The sequence below is a fragment of the Lathyrus oleraceus genome, chromosome 5, assembly GCF_024323335.1.
Source record: "Lathyrus oleraceus cultivar Zhongwan6 chromosome 5, CAAS_Psat_ZW6_1.0, whole genome shotgun sequence".
Classification (NCBI taxonomy): domain Eukaryota; kingdom Viridiplantae; phylum Streptophyta; class Magnoliopsida; order Fabales; family Fabaceae; genus Lathyrus; species Lathyrus oleraceus.
The window spans coordinates 443,408,174-443,422,822 of record NC_066583.1 but is presented as its reverse complement, the minus strand read 5'-3'; positions in this window follow the sequence as shown (position 1 = coordinate 443,422,822).

The following is a 14,649-nucleotide window of genomic DNA, read 5'->3' as shown; positions in this document are numbered from 1 at the left end:
GAATTGTTGATGTCTGGTTTGTGATTTGTGAATTTTTGATTGAACATTATGCTAAATTGTTATGTTGCATTCAATGCTTTATGAAATCTTCATCTTTGAGCCAATTGATCCAATTTTTTGTGTGCATGATAGTCATATGTGATGTGAATTTTTGAGCACTGGTTTGGATTTTTTTCTCATATGTTATCATTGTTTTTGACACATGAAGATGTAGTGTGACAATTTGTGTCACATTTTTGACATTCAATATGTGCATTTTTGTTCACATATCATTTGAACCTTTCTGGATTTGATCTTTTGGATTTTGTTTGTTCATGACATGAGGAACTTGCATAAAAAATTTCAAAGCCTTTGCATGCTTTTCTGTTTTGATTTGAATTTTCTAAATTGGAAGTTCACTTTGTGCATATTTTGTGATCATTGCGTAGCATAGGCCATTTGAGATATTTTCTTATTGAATTGATGCTAGTCCTTTTGAGGACATTTTGTGACATGTTTGAATGTGCATTATGTGGAAGATTGGGTTCCGTTTTGATCATTTGGTTTGGTTTTGAACTTAGTCTTTGTACTAGTGTTTTGTGCATAAACTAACTGTGCTTTGTGTTTCAAGTTTGGACATTTAGCATTGATGGTTGATTTGTTCTCACTTGTGAGATGCAAATGATTTGAGTTCTAACTTTTGTTTGTTTTGTAGGTTCTAAGTGAAGTGCTTGAGTTCATTTGAGTGCTTGAGCATTGTTCATTGAGTTGTGTAATTGTGAAAGGATTCACTGTTTGTATGTTGGTTTAATAACTGAAATATTAACTATTTAGTTTTTGTACAGGTACATTAGTTGCTAGCTTGCTTTTGCTTTTGCTTAAGCTTTGGATTGTGGTTGATACACCACTTAGGTAGTTACCTTCTTACTTCATGTAGTCTGGAAGTCCTGTCACCTTTTTGGCAGGCATTTTGCTGGCAAGTCCTCCTTCAGAGGCTCTGTTTGTGTTTGTTTACAATTGTGCCAAAGACCTCCAAGATGAGGCATGTGCTACTTGATAAGACCTCCAATAGTTGAGGCAATTGAGGGATAAAAGGGATTAGCAATCAATCCCCCGTTATTCAGTGAGTCGTTCATTATGCTCGCACTACGTGCTGATGCTTTTGAACATGTACCCAAGATCTTTGTCCAGTGTCTGTCAAGTGGAATAGGATCTCACTTTCTGGATCCCCATGCTTTCTTTGTCATGAGCTCACCCAGGCCAGGGTTAAGAGCATGAGGTCTCATCCTCATTACCATCATTGATCAGCTTCACCCTAACTCTCAATGTTAGTGGTTAAGAGCTCACTTGATTACCCTTGTACAATTTGGCTTATTTGTCGAGGTTGATATGCCCCCTCTTCACTAAAGCCCACCCATTGTTTGAGCCTCTTGTATGTATATAGTGTGTGATGTTTGTTTGCTTGTGAACTTTTGATGTGTTGCTTTTGATGTTTGTTGGTTGGGAGTCGGATATAAGTCCATGTATTGGCATTCTGTTTCCTTTTTTTTGTTAGGAGTCGGGTGTAAGTCCATGTATTGGCATTCTGTTTCCTTTTTGTTGTTAGGAGTCGGATATAAGTCCATGTATTGGCATTCTGTTTCCTTTTTGTTGTTAGGAGTCGGGTGTAAGTCCATGTATTGGCATTCTGTTTCCTTTTATTGAGGATCAGTTATGAGACTGGTGTAATTGCTTATTGCCTTGTGCTTGTTTATTCCAAAGGATGGGATTCTACTTGGATCATCTATATGATCTCGAGAGAGGAACTCCTAGTGTGGTTTCATTCCTTAACCCTCACCTTTTATTCTCTTTAGAACTTAACCTTTCTTCTTCATCTCTCCATTCTAACCCAAACCAAAAACTTTTTGTGCAAACATTTCACTTGTTTTCAACATTAGAAACCTAAGCCTTATGCTTTTGATTTTCAAACTTTCTTTTCATAATATTCATTTTGAATTGAATCTTTAAGTGAACTTTGACCATTTTTGTACATACTTCTAATTGGTAAATATAACCCATTCAAATGTGTTCTTTTTGTGGTTCCGATGTCCACTTGTTAATCAAATTTTTTCATAACCTTTAGCTATTAGGTTTGAGTTATCTTTGTGGTAGATATAATACTCACCTTTGTCCTTAGTGATGGAAAATGAGCCTTCCATGCTTATTATAGGGTTAACCCCTCACTAGCATGTTGAAGCTATCCTCACATGGTGGACTTATGGTTTTTCAGGTCGAGTTTTCTCCCTTTGATAACAAAAGACCTTAAGGATTTTGGACCAATCAATCCACTCATTTGTTTTGAAATTTTTTACCCGAACTACGAGGTTTTGATCCTAATCTTTTCATAAGAGGGTACGTAGGCAATGGGTTTATCCATCCAAACACAAAATGTAAATAAACTTGTATATTCTTTTCTCATCTCTTCAATCATGTTTGCACAAATAAAAATTTTCACAAAAAACAATAACCTTTGCAACAAGTATGAAAAGGGCTCCCAAGGATTACCTAGGATGTTTTGGGTGCCTAACACCTTCCCATTGCATAACCAACCCCCTTACCCAGATCTCTGTTACTTTTACTAGTTTTGCTTGTAAAACTTTTAGGTTTTTGTTCGCTTTCTAACCATTCCTTTGGATAAATAGAAGTGTGGTGGCGACCCGACTTTGTATGATTTACCTTGGATTTAGTCAATAACTCCAATGGTAACGAATACACCGCTACAGAAAAGTGGCGACTCTGCTGGGAATTAAATAGATCCCTAGTGGGTTTTGCCAACTTTTCACACTTGTTGTGACATATTTTTGTGCAATTTGGGATTACTGTATTGTATGTAATGATTGAATTGCTTGATATATCAATTACTTGTGTGCTTGGTGATCTTTGTGAGATGAGTTCTATACCCGAACTCGAGTGCACTTAGGATAGGAGAATGGCGTAGTCTTGTCGACTTGTGTGGAGTTATTCCTTAGCAAGTTGACTTGCGAGTCCATTCACTTGGTGGAGGTCATGTTGGGATCAATAATGTCACACAAGTAAGTTGTGGTTAGACATTACTCTTTCCAATATAGACCTTAGAAGCCAAGGACCTTAGTTTACCAAGCCCATCTTGGCCTATTTTTAGGATGTAGTGCGGAGGTCGTTCAAATGTAAGATTTGATACGACTGTTACGCGATACTACACTCATAAGAGTCTCTCTTGAGAATATTTTTGGAATACGAGTAGTCGTTTCTCCGATAATATTCGAAAGATGGGATGATGACTATGGGAACCTCTTGTAGAACATGTTCGGCAGGTTTAAACCCTAGTACACTCCCTTTGGGTGGTTCTTAACCGAGACTCCATGCTCGTGACTTGCAACAAACCCTTGATTCATGGTTGATCCGTTCATGTATCCTTAATATCAATGGAACTTGGGTGTTGATAAGGTGTAAACCATAATTCACCAAAATGGATGATTGATATTAAGGATAATATGATCCATCCCATGACCTTTGTTTGGTGTGATTTGCTTGATCCTTGAGTGTGATTGTTGCATCCATGCATTCATGCATCCATTTGCATCCATATCTTCAATAATAAAAGAAATTTTCGAGGAACTTAAGGGGTTATTTGCAAAAAAATTCAGACATGGAAAGACAAAATGCTGTACTTCTTTTCCCTGATGACATTTAATGAGATATTTCCATATGCGATAAAATGCTTAATATTTCCAAATTTGCAAATAAAACCCTAGAGTTCCTTTGAAATAAAAACAAATCATATGCACAAACATTGCATGCATCATATGCATAAGCAGGTTTTGTTCTCGGCTTCTGGTCCTGTGGTCTAACTTTGTGCTCTTCATTTATTTTGAAGACAAGCTGACTCACCAGTACTACACTAGAGCCAACTCTGCCAGATTGATGGATCATCTAGAGCAAGAGAACCGTGAACTCAAAGAGGAAGTCTCCAGACTGAGTGCTTTGATGGAATCGTTCTTGGCTGCCCAGAGCCAGTCTTCTCCGACACCTTCAACTCCTCCCCAGAGGACAGTCATCTCTGAGATTGTTTCCTCAATTGTGCCTGCAGCCAGTGCACACTTTGTGCCGACAACCATGCCAACTGGGTTTCCATGGGGGATGCCTCCCAGTTTCATGCCTGAGGGCCCTGCTCCAACTTTTGCTTCTATGCCGACATCTAGCCCGGTCCTTGCTGTTCCTCCTCCTGTCGTGCATACCGTGCCTAGGGTAGACGACACCATCTATCATTCTGAGTCGTTTGAGGGCCCAAATGTTCATGAGAAGATGGATGCTATGAATGATCAATTTCTTGAGCTGCGCAAGGAATTGAAGACTCTCAAAGGAAAGGATCTGTTTGGCAAGTCTGCTGCCGAATTATGCTTGGTTCCCAATGTGAAGATTCCTGTGAAATTCAAGGTCCCTGACTTTGAGAAATACAAAGGGAATACTTTTCCTCTCAGCCACCTGGTCATGTATGCCAGGAAGTGTCGCACCTCGAAAAATGGGGATACGACTTCAAAGCGAAGCGCAATCGCACGCACGCAATGATGGACTGAACAGAGTCGCCACCGAACTTTATTTATTCCCAAAAATGGGAAAGGGAAAATATCGATAAAACCCATAAAAGAAAGGATAAGATATGGTCATCGCAACCAATATCAGGGTTCGGGAGTCGATTACGCAAGGGGAAGGTATTAGCACCCCTCACGTCCGTTGTACTCAACGGGAACCATTAGGTTAGTTGTGTGCGTTAGTGTTAGTTGAAATATTAGGCTTTTCGAATTATTAGGTGGGAAAGAAAGAATAGAAGAGAGAAGAAATGTTTTTGGATTTTCAATGAAGGACTAAACCTAAGTTTTTTATTAGTGGGCCTGACAAGATTTACAAATCCTGCTCCTACGTATCTCAATAGAGAAGTCAAGGCTTACGTAGTTCTGGATAGAAAAATGTTTGTTTATTGGTCGATTTTAGCGAAGGCTATTTTGTATTAATCGACGAAAAACATTGTTTTACCCAAAACAGATGAGGAGTGGACGCATACCACACATCGAACGGATTTATAAATCTACATTCGGAAAAGCGTCACTTATCTCGATTCAACAATCATGGCCGAAACATTGTTTTGCATTACCTTAAGACAATATATCTTTCATTTATGAAAAAGGTTTTTGATTAATCGCACGGCGGCGAGAAAAGAGTTTGATTGGTTGGATGTATTTTGAGTGATGGCGAGGACTTGGATGAGCGAGATATCCATCTCGAATCCTAGTCTCAGGAGTGCACGGTATACACCATGTTCCATTTCCATCTTTATTAGCAAAAGTGTTTAATAAAGATTAAGTATTTTTAGGTTTGATTGAGAAAGGGTTTGAAGAAACCGCATTGACAATTTTAGACGATGGCGAGAGCTAAGATAGGCGAGGCATACGCCTCGAATCTTAATCTCAGTAGTGCACGGTATACACCATGTTCCATTTCCATCATTATTGAAAAAGTATTAAGGTAGGAATTAGGTATTTTGAAGTTTGAAAGACGAGTACTTGTGACTTACAAGCTCTTACAGCTTGGGTCTAACACTCGGGACTACGTCTGGACATTCCACCCAGGCAGTCTGTTTCTTTCCAATATTGCTAAGAAAATGATTCGAATATTTACGAATGTTGTGGAGGGAAGACGAATATTTATGGCTTACAAGCTCTTACAGCTTGAGCCCAATATTCGGGATTATATCTGGATATTCCATCCAGGATAATCTTTTTCTTCAAGTTTTATTAAGAAGGTGGTTTGAGATATTTACGGATACTTTGGTGAGAAGACGAATATTTATGGCTTACAAGCTCTTACAGCTTGAGCCCAATATTCGGGATTATAACTGGATATTCCATCCGGGATAATCTTTTTCTTCACATTTTAGAAAAGGATTTGAATATTAGAGTGTGGAAGGGAAGACGAATATTTATGGCTTGCAAGCTCTTACAGCTTAAGCCTAATATTCAGGATTATAACTGGATATTCCCTCCAGGATAATCTTTTTCTTCGCGTTTTATTTAGAAAATGATTTGAATATTAGAGTGTTAAAGAGAAGACGAATATTAACGGCTTGCAAGCTCTTACAACTTGAGCCTAATATTCGGGATTACGACTGGATATTCCATCCAGGTAATCTTTTTCTTCCAACATTATTAGGAAAAAGATTTGAATATTGGAGTAAAATAATCAAAGTACAGAGGTTTGAAATTATTGAAAGTTAAGTTGATGTTGCTTAAGAGCTCATTGTAAGAAGGCCCAAGAGTAAGCCATGTGAGGTTGACGGCGATGCTTAAAAGCAATCGACTTACAAGGGTATGGAAATGGGCTCGACGTCAAATCGAGAATCAAGTGATATTTATCATTATTATTATTTTGAATGGTTTTTCTTTTTATCAATGAAAATGAGATGATTTATCATGATGGAAACATACCTCACACATAAAAGATAAATAATTCACATAAACCCCAAAGAAAGAATAATCACCTAAGTTATATTAAAAATAAAATAATAAAAAATGAATAAACAATAGATAATTAAATGTGAGAATTAAAGGAAGATATGAGACAGTCAAAATGTTGGAGAACCAACACGACACAACTGAGTATCGAACCCAGGACCAAAGAGGAGGTGGACTATCTCCATCTCCACCAGGCCAAGACCTGCTTACTGCTAGATTAAGACCAACACAAACTATGTTCTAACTGAAAACTCCCCAAGGGAGAAAACGAGAAAGGCCAAACATGGGCTAAGCTTGTTTTAGGCCCATGAACCTAAATCTCAACTTGGGTAGTTGAGGCCCGCTTCAGCAAAGTCCAAGGACGAAAACGGTAGGGAAGTACAACGGTCACATGGAAACTCGGACAAACGTGGGGGAGCGTCGAACAAAGTAGCCGGCTTTGAGATTTGGGAAAGGTAACGTCATTAATGGCCTTAAAGCCTTGATAAGATCCACATAAAACACCAACAGACGGCGAAAGCGCTCACCTCCACCTTAAACTCACTCTCTCTCTGCTTGAGACATTCGTCTCCTCCCTAACTCAAAACAAAAGCAAACTCATAGAGAAAACCTAAGCCATTACTCCTAACACAGACCAAACTCAGCACTACAGGCATGCAAAGGCAAACAATCATCACCAAAATCAATGAAACCTAAACAAATAGGGGTCGACCTTGAATACCGAAGAACAAGAAGGAACAATCACTTACAGAGAAGTGAATCAAGCATGGAAAAACAATACACATACATTGTAATACATTCGGTGGCATCAACATGAATCCAAGTATGACATGATAAAGAAAAGAAAAAGAACTACCAGCTCGAGATTCTTCAGAGGCAGATGAATAGGTATGTGTTTATCCACTCTTCTTGTTTCTTCGGATCCTATCCTTTCTGGTTTTTAGCGTCTCGCCGTCAAAGTAGAATCTTAGGGTTTTGGCCAATGCTCTTTGTCGTATTGAAAGTTTTTAGGGTTTTTTTGCTTTTGAACAGTAGCCGCTCCCTCCTCTAAAATTAGGGTTTGTGTGCTCTTATATGCATGAACAACAGGGACCACAGGAGTGAATTCGTAGTCTCATAGTATGGAGTTGCCTGAGGAATTTTGTCTTCTTTCAACAGGTGGTCCCTCCTTCAATCCTTTCCATCTCCAAACTTCACCACTGGTAACAGGTGCACTTACCACCGTAAACTCACTAAGACGAAAATAGGATGTGTTTTTGGCATTTGATTTTTTGTGTTGTGTTGTAGCAGGATCCTGAGTCAATAGTGAAGCACTCTGTACGCTGGCAAGAAGATTGTGATAAAGACCTGGACTCCAACCATATATCGACCAAAAGGCAAAGGAAGATGCAATCAAATGGCAGGAGACTCCATAACCTATCGCGTAATCAGAATATGGAGATAATAACTCTGCAGCACGTGCAACTAGCTTGGGTCTGATTTCCTTGTGTATTCTTAAAAGAGCATTCATTAATTTTGTATTTCGGTGTTACTCCTTTGCTTCCTGTATTTTTTGCAGAAGTGTAATCAGTAGCACAAGTGAAGGAAACAAGAGATCAACTATGCTTAGCTCACGATTGTGTTCCAATAGTAAGTCTGATGTAGCATTGCACTTGGTACCCTCGTCTACAAGATAATCATAGTTGCTTGAGGACCTTTCAAGCGTAACTCGGCGGTTGACCAAATGGCATAAATAACTGGAACAACACGGCATTCTTTGTTGTCATAATGAAGTCTTGGAGTAACCTCATCAGTTGTTGCATTCTCTAACTCGGAATTCATCCACAGCCAAACTGACTTGAATTATTGTTTCTCACAGTCTTTGCATCTTTCACCATATTCTGTAATTTTTGGTCAACGTTAGCAATAGAACTGTGTGTTGTGTTCTCTGGAGGTTGGTGAATCAATGTTACCCTTTGTTGGTCCCAAGCCTGCCAAAGGTTCCTCAATCTTTACCGTGAGTAACAGGTAAGTCACTACTGTAAATTTCTTGACACACTTGAAACAAATGGAATGTGGCGCTTCTGAATTATTGGAACGGGATTGTATTAATCCGTGATTTGTTATTGTTGATACTTGCAGGAAATAATGATATAGCAGACGTGACAACAGGAACTGGTTTGGTTGTGCATGAGAACACTGCCGCATTTGTTTGGACATTTGTCTGGGCTTCAACTCTGGAATTTGTCACATGATTTGCTCCATCATTTTTCAAGGTTTCCCCCAAGGTTGGTGTTTCAATTTTTTCAGCATTTTGATTCAAAGAAGCAGCTTCTTATGGTTAACAGATGCATTGGCAGTTGTTGGATTGCTTGCTGCAAGTGCAACGACAGCATCAGAACTATGACCGTAGGATTTTGGATGTCGACTTTCCATTTGATTTTGCTTAATCACTTTATGGGTCTTCAATATATTTGAATGTGTATCATTTGAGGTGACACCATCATTTCACCAGCAGTCCTTTTCCTGCTACTAAGAGCATGAGCAGATGGGTGAAGAGGGTTTCGCCGTTGACGAGGAACAAGAGAGGGTTATTAACAAACAGGCTTACCAAGTATGTTCCGGTAAAAAGAGTAAAACTTCAATGAAAAGTTATTAATCATTCTCTGAATAGAAAGAACTTAGTGATGCCACATATTTTAACATGATTCATTATGCAGAAATTTATGAAGGGACCGGTTGATGATCATGGAAGAATTGACCTCGAGTGGTTGAGAGATGCTCCACTACTTGCAGCGTAAAGTTCGCTTTTATGAGTTTGCGAAATTTGAATTGATGCTTCATCATCGATCTCAGGTGGTGTTGTAGCAGAAATACTCCAACATGAATTTCGGGTTGCGGCGGCTGGAAGCATTGCAGAATTGGCATGGCTTGTTGAACTGGACAGTGGCAACTTTGTTTTATTTTACTGTTACACGCTTCTGTTGAAATGTTGTTTCGGGAACGGGTAGGATGATTAGGGAATCTGCGGGTGTTACGGTTTGTCACACAGCTGTTGTGTTGGATTGTTTTGGCTGGTGTTACATATTTCTGGATTGCAAGCATACATTTTGCACAACTATTTACTGGTTGCAACTTAAACACCTCAAAATTTTTAGGAAACCAAACGCTCTATAATCTTAATGCATCAGTAGAATTCTACCTTCTGATCTCTATCTGCTTCTTACAAAAGCTTAGCTTCCAGTGCACTAACTGGTCTTGGTTCCCATTACTTGTCAATTGAAGTTAGTCCTAACCAGCACTTCACTTTTAAAAGCAATGAATTGCATAAATTTGGCAATTCTGAATGGATTGACTGATTAAAATCTCTCCGAAAAGTTTTTTTTTGGAAAAAATGTGAATGCTGAAGTTGCATGCAGTTTCATAAAGTTGGTCAAAAGGAACAGTTACACTATTAAAATACGTGTTCAGCCATGACAGAAGTTTCAATGAGGCATTCTGAATTGCGTCATTCTGCTTCTTATAATATCCTCAGGGGAACACAAAAGTATTACATCCTTACACCTTGAAAGCAACTTTATTTCATAATTAAACATCTCTGAATTTGATTTCTTTGGACATGCATTTACAGAGGTCCCATGGGCACATTCAATCACGTCAGTTCCCAAGTCCGCAGCCTTAAAACTTGATTCAGATGACTCCGTTAGTATTTTTAAGGGATGACTTATAATGGAAAAGACAGGTTCGGATAGGCGTGGTAAATTTTGAAGGTAGCTCAGCTGTGAGTATTGCTTCTCTTGATAGCTTGTAAATGCCCCCTGAGTCTTCCCTAGAAGCATCCTATATTCCTTGAAATTAGAACATTGGCACCATCTTCTAAACCAAGTTCATTTGCAAAGATATCAAGGTAGTACTCTCTTAAAGACATACAGAGAGTCACAACTTCAACACCTTTTTCCATTGAACTGGGAATGCGTATGGCCTTAACTTGAATGCATTCTTCTGAACAACCTTCATTCAATAATGACTCTATAATATCTTGCGGATATGGACAACGTTTTTTAATCCAAATATGTTGTTCAGAGGTAGTAAGAAACTCATGTAACTTAGTAGCACCCTTTACTATGTATGGAAGGACCAAAAATGGATTTGACTCCACCTCAGGATTAATACATTTACACAAACTAAAAATATTTGGGTCACTGGCAGCAATGACAGAAATAGGAATCGATCCACAATGATTGCCTTTCCTTCTTAAGGTAGCTCGAATGTGACCACCAAGTGGATGATTAGATGGAATGGTCATGAGAAGAAATGCAAATGAATGATTGATGGAAAAATTTTCAAGGCCAAAATCGGGGTATGACAAGAAGATGTCAACTCAGACTGATAATGACCAGTTGCTCATTCAATACTTTCAGGACAGTTTGTCCGGTGCTGCCCTGAGATGGTATATGGGTCTGGACAGTGCGAACATCCGATCCTTCAACGATCTTGGCGAGGCCTTCATCAAGCAATACAAATATAATATGGATATGGCTCCCGATAGAGATCAGCTAAGGGCCATGTCCCAGAAGGACAAGGAAACGTTCAAAGAGTATGCCCAGAGGTGGCGAGAGTTGGCAGCTCAAATTGTGCCTCCGCTAGAAGAGAAGGAAATGACCAAGATATTTTTGAAGACCTTGAGTTTATTCTATTATGAGCGGATGATTGTTAGCGCTCCTTCTGACTTCACCGAGATGGTGAATATGGGGATGCGTCTAGAAGAAGGGGTTAGAGAAGGACGTCTGACCAAAGAGGAAGGCTCTTCTGCCAAACGTTATGGGGCATTTGCGAAGAAGAAAGATGGAGAGGCACATGTTGTGACCTCCCATGTGAAACCTAGAAGACCCTCTGTGAAGAGGAAGACTGTGCGTCTTGCTAGTAATCAGCATCAGGTGGCTCATATAGCACCTGTTTTCAGAGATAATCAGTAGTATCAGCAACATAGCAATAATCAACAATCACCTCAGCAATATCAACAACAACAGCATCGTCCGCAACAGCAGGCCTATCAGCCTCGCAACAGTAATCAAACCAGCACGAGTTATGAGAGGAAAAAGATCACTTTTGATCCGATTCCGATGACATACGCAGAGTTATATCCCTCTTTGATAGAGAGGAAGTTGATTACGCCGAGAGACCCACCAGCTATACCTGCTAACCCTCAGTGGTGGTATAAGCCTGAATTGCATTTTGTATATCGTTCTGGTGCTCCCAGCCACGACGTGGAGAATTGCTTTCGTTTGAAGACCAAGGTTCAAGACCTTGTGAGGTGTGGCATTTTGTGCTTTGAGGACGTAGGTCCTAATGTGAAGAAGAACCCATTGCCCGAGCATGGGAAATCTGTCAGCATGGTCCAGGGCTGCCCTGGCAAGTACAAGGTCAAATATGTCAACCATATTCGACAGTCGTTGGTCGAGTTGCATCGTTTGCTATGTGATTACAGTCACTATGAACACGATCATGACAAATGCCGAATCTGTCCTGTTAACCGATTGGGTTGTCGCCAGGTGCGCAAAGACCTTCAGGAAATGCTGGATGAAGGAGTTATTGAGATTCTTCAGAATAGGAATGTTGACGAAGATGAACCTGAGGTCAACGTAATTTCCCCAGTGTTCCAGATGCCCGAACCTGTTATCGTTAAATACGATGGTAGCAAGCAGAAGGTTTCTCCCTCCTTGATCATTAAGCCTGTCGGTCCTGTACCGTATTCTTCTGATAAGGCAAATCCCTTTCGTTACAACGCTGTTGCTGTAGAAGATGGGAAAGAGATGCCTTTGCCATCCTCCTCTGTTGTGAATATTGCTGATGTAAGTGGTTTGACCCGTAGCGGTCGTGTGTTTTCTGCACCACCAAAGCCTCAGGCTAATGCTGATTTTGTTGAATGCCCGATTGGGAATGCGGTGAATACCCCGAATCCGGCACCTGTTGTTAAACCCTCCTCTATACTAAAAACTCCTACTTCTGTTGGCCCTAGCGGCAATGTGAAAGAAGATTGTGATGAGATGCTGAGGCTCATCAAGAAGAGTGAGTACAGTGTTGTAGACCAGCTTCTACAAACGCCATCCAAGATATTTGTGTTATCTTTGCTTCTGAATTCAGAACCACATAGAGAAGCTCTGCAGAAAGTTTTGGATGTGGCATATGTAGATCACGATGCCACTAAAGAACAGTTCGATAGCATTGTTGCGAACATTACTGCCTGTAACAATTTGAGTTTCTGTGACTCTGATCTCCCTGAGGAGGGAAGAGACCACAACTTGGCTTTACACATATCCATGAATTGCAATGACGACGCCATGTCCAATGTGCTGGTGGACACTGGGTCATCCCTGAATGTATTGCCAAAGTCCACTCTCTCAAGATTGTCATATCAAGGGCCTCCCATGAGGCAGAGTGGAGTTGTTGTGAAAGCTTTCGATGGGTCGCGTAAGACTGTGATTGGGGAAGTTGATCTCCCAATCAAGATTGTACCAAGTGATTTCCAAATTACCTTCTAGGTTATGGACATTCACCCATCGTATAGCTGTCTCTTAGGAAGACCATGGATTCACGAGGCTGGCGCCGTGACATCCACCCTACACCAGAAGCTGAAATTTGTGAAAAATAAGAAACTGGTAGTGGTAGGGGGAGAAAGGGCTCTCCTGGTTAGCCACTTGTCTTCCTTCTCATACATAGATGCTGAGGATGAAGTTGGAACTCCTTTCCAAGCTTTATCTATAGCTGAACCTGTTGAGAAGAGAACTCCTTCATTTACTTCCTATAGAGATGCGAAATTGGCCATTGAGTGTGGTGCAATCGCTGGTCTAGGAAAAATGATTGAGCTAGAAGACAACAAGTCCCGGGCTGGCATTGGCTTTTCTTCTGGGGTCTTCAATGAGAAAGGGTTGTTCAAGAGTGGAGGTTTTATCCACACCGGTCAGAATGAGGAAGTTGCTGCTGTCTTGGAAGAGGATGCAGAGGACTCTGGCAATTTTGTCATCCCTGGTGGGGTCTGCAACAATTGGGTCGCTGTGGATGTTCCTACAGTTGTCCACAAGTCAGCGTAATTATCACCTTGTTTGAAAACCCTTCTACCATGCCAAAAGGAGAAGTGATGACATTGTTGGTAACATAAATACAATGATATTTTCATTCAATAAATTCATGTTAAATGTTTGTTTTTCCAATTATTTTCCCTTTTTGCTTTTTTGCATGAAAATGGTGATCACATAAAACCCTAAAAAAGAATAAAATCAATCTTTTCATCTGCATAATGATTTGCCTTGTTTGATTTCTAAAAGCTTTTCATATCCAAAATCATTATGCAGGTTGATTTCTAAACCCATTGAACATAATGATCCAACGCCATCTCCCAATTTTGAATTCCCTGTATTTGAGGTAAAGGAAGATGATGTTGAAGAGATTCCTGATGAGATTACCCGTCTACTTGAGCATGAAGAGAAGATCATTCAGCCGCATCTTGAGAATCTGGAAACAGTCAACTTGGGGTCTGAGGATTGTGTGCGAGTAGTGAAGATTGGGGCACTCCTTGAAAAGTCTGTTAAGAAGGGGTTGATCGAACTGCTACGAGAATATGCCGATATCTTCGCTTGGTCGTATGAAGACATGCCGGGTCTAGATACAGATATTGTGCAACATTTCCTACCTCTGAAACCTGAGTGCGTGCCTGTGAAGCAGAAGCTCAGAAGAACTCATCCTGATATGGCAGTGAAGATCAAAGAGGAAGTTCAGAAGCAAATTGATGTGGGGTTTCTGGTGACTTCTACGTATCCTCAATGGGTGGCCAATATTGTGCCCGTGCCTAAGAAAGATGGAAAAGTCCGGATGTGTATGGACTATAGAGACTTGAATAAAGCTAGTCCGAAAGATGATTTCCCTCTACCACATATTGATATGTTGGTAGACAATACGGATAAATTCAATGTCTTCTCATTTTTGGATGGATTTTCCGGATATAATCAGATTAAGATGCACCCGAGGATATGGAGAAGACAACATTCATCACACCTTGGGGAACATTCTGTTATCGAGTGATGCCCTTCGGTTTGAAGAACGCCGGAGCCACGTATCAACGAGCTATGACTACCTTGTTTCATGATATGATGCACAAGGAGATTGA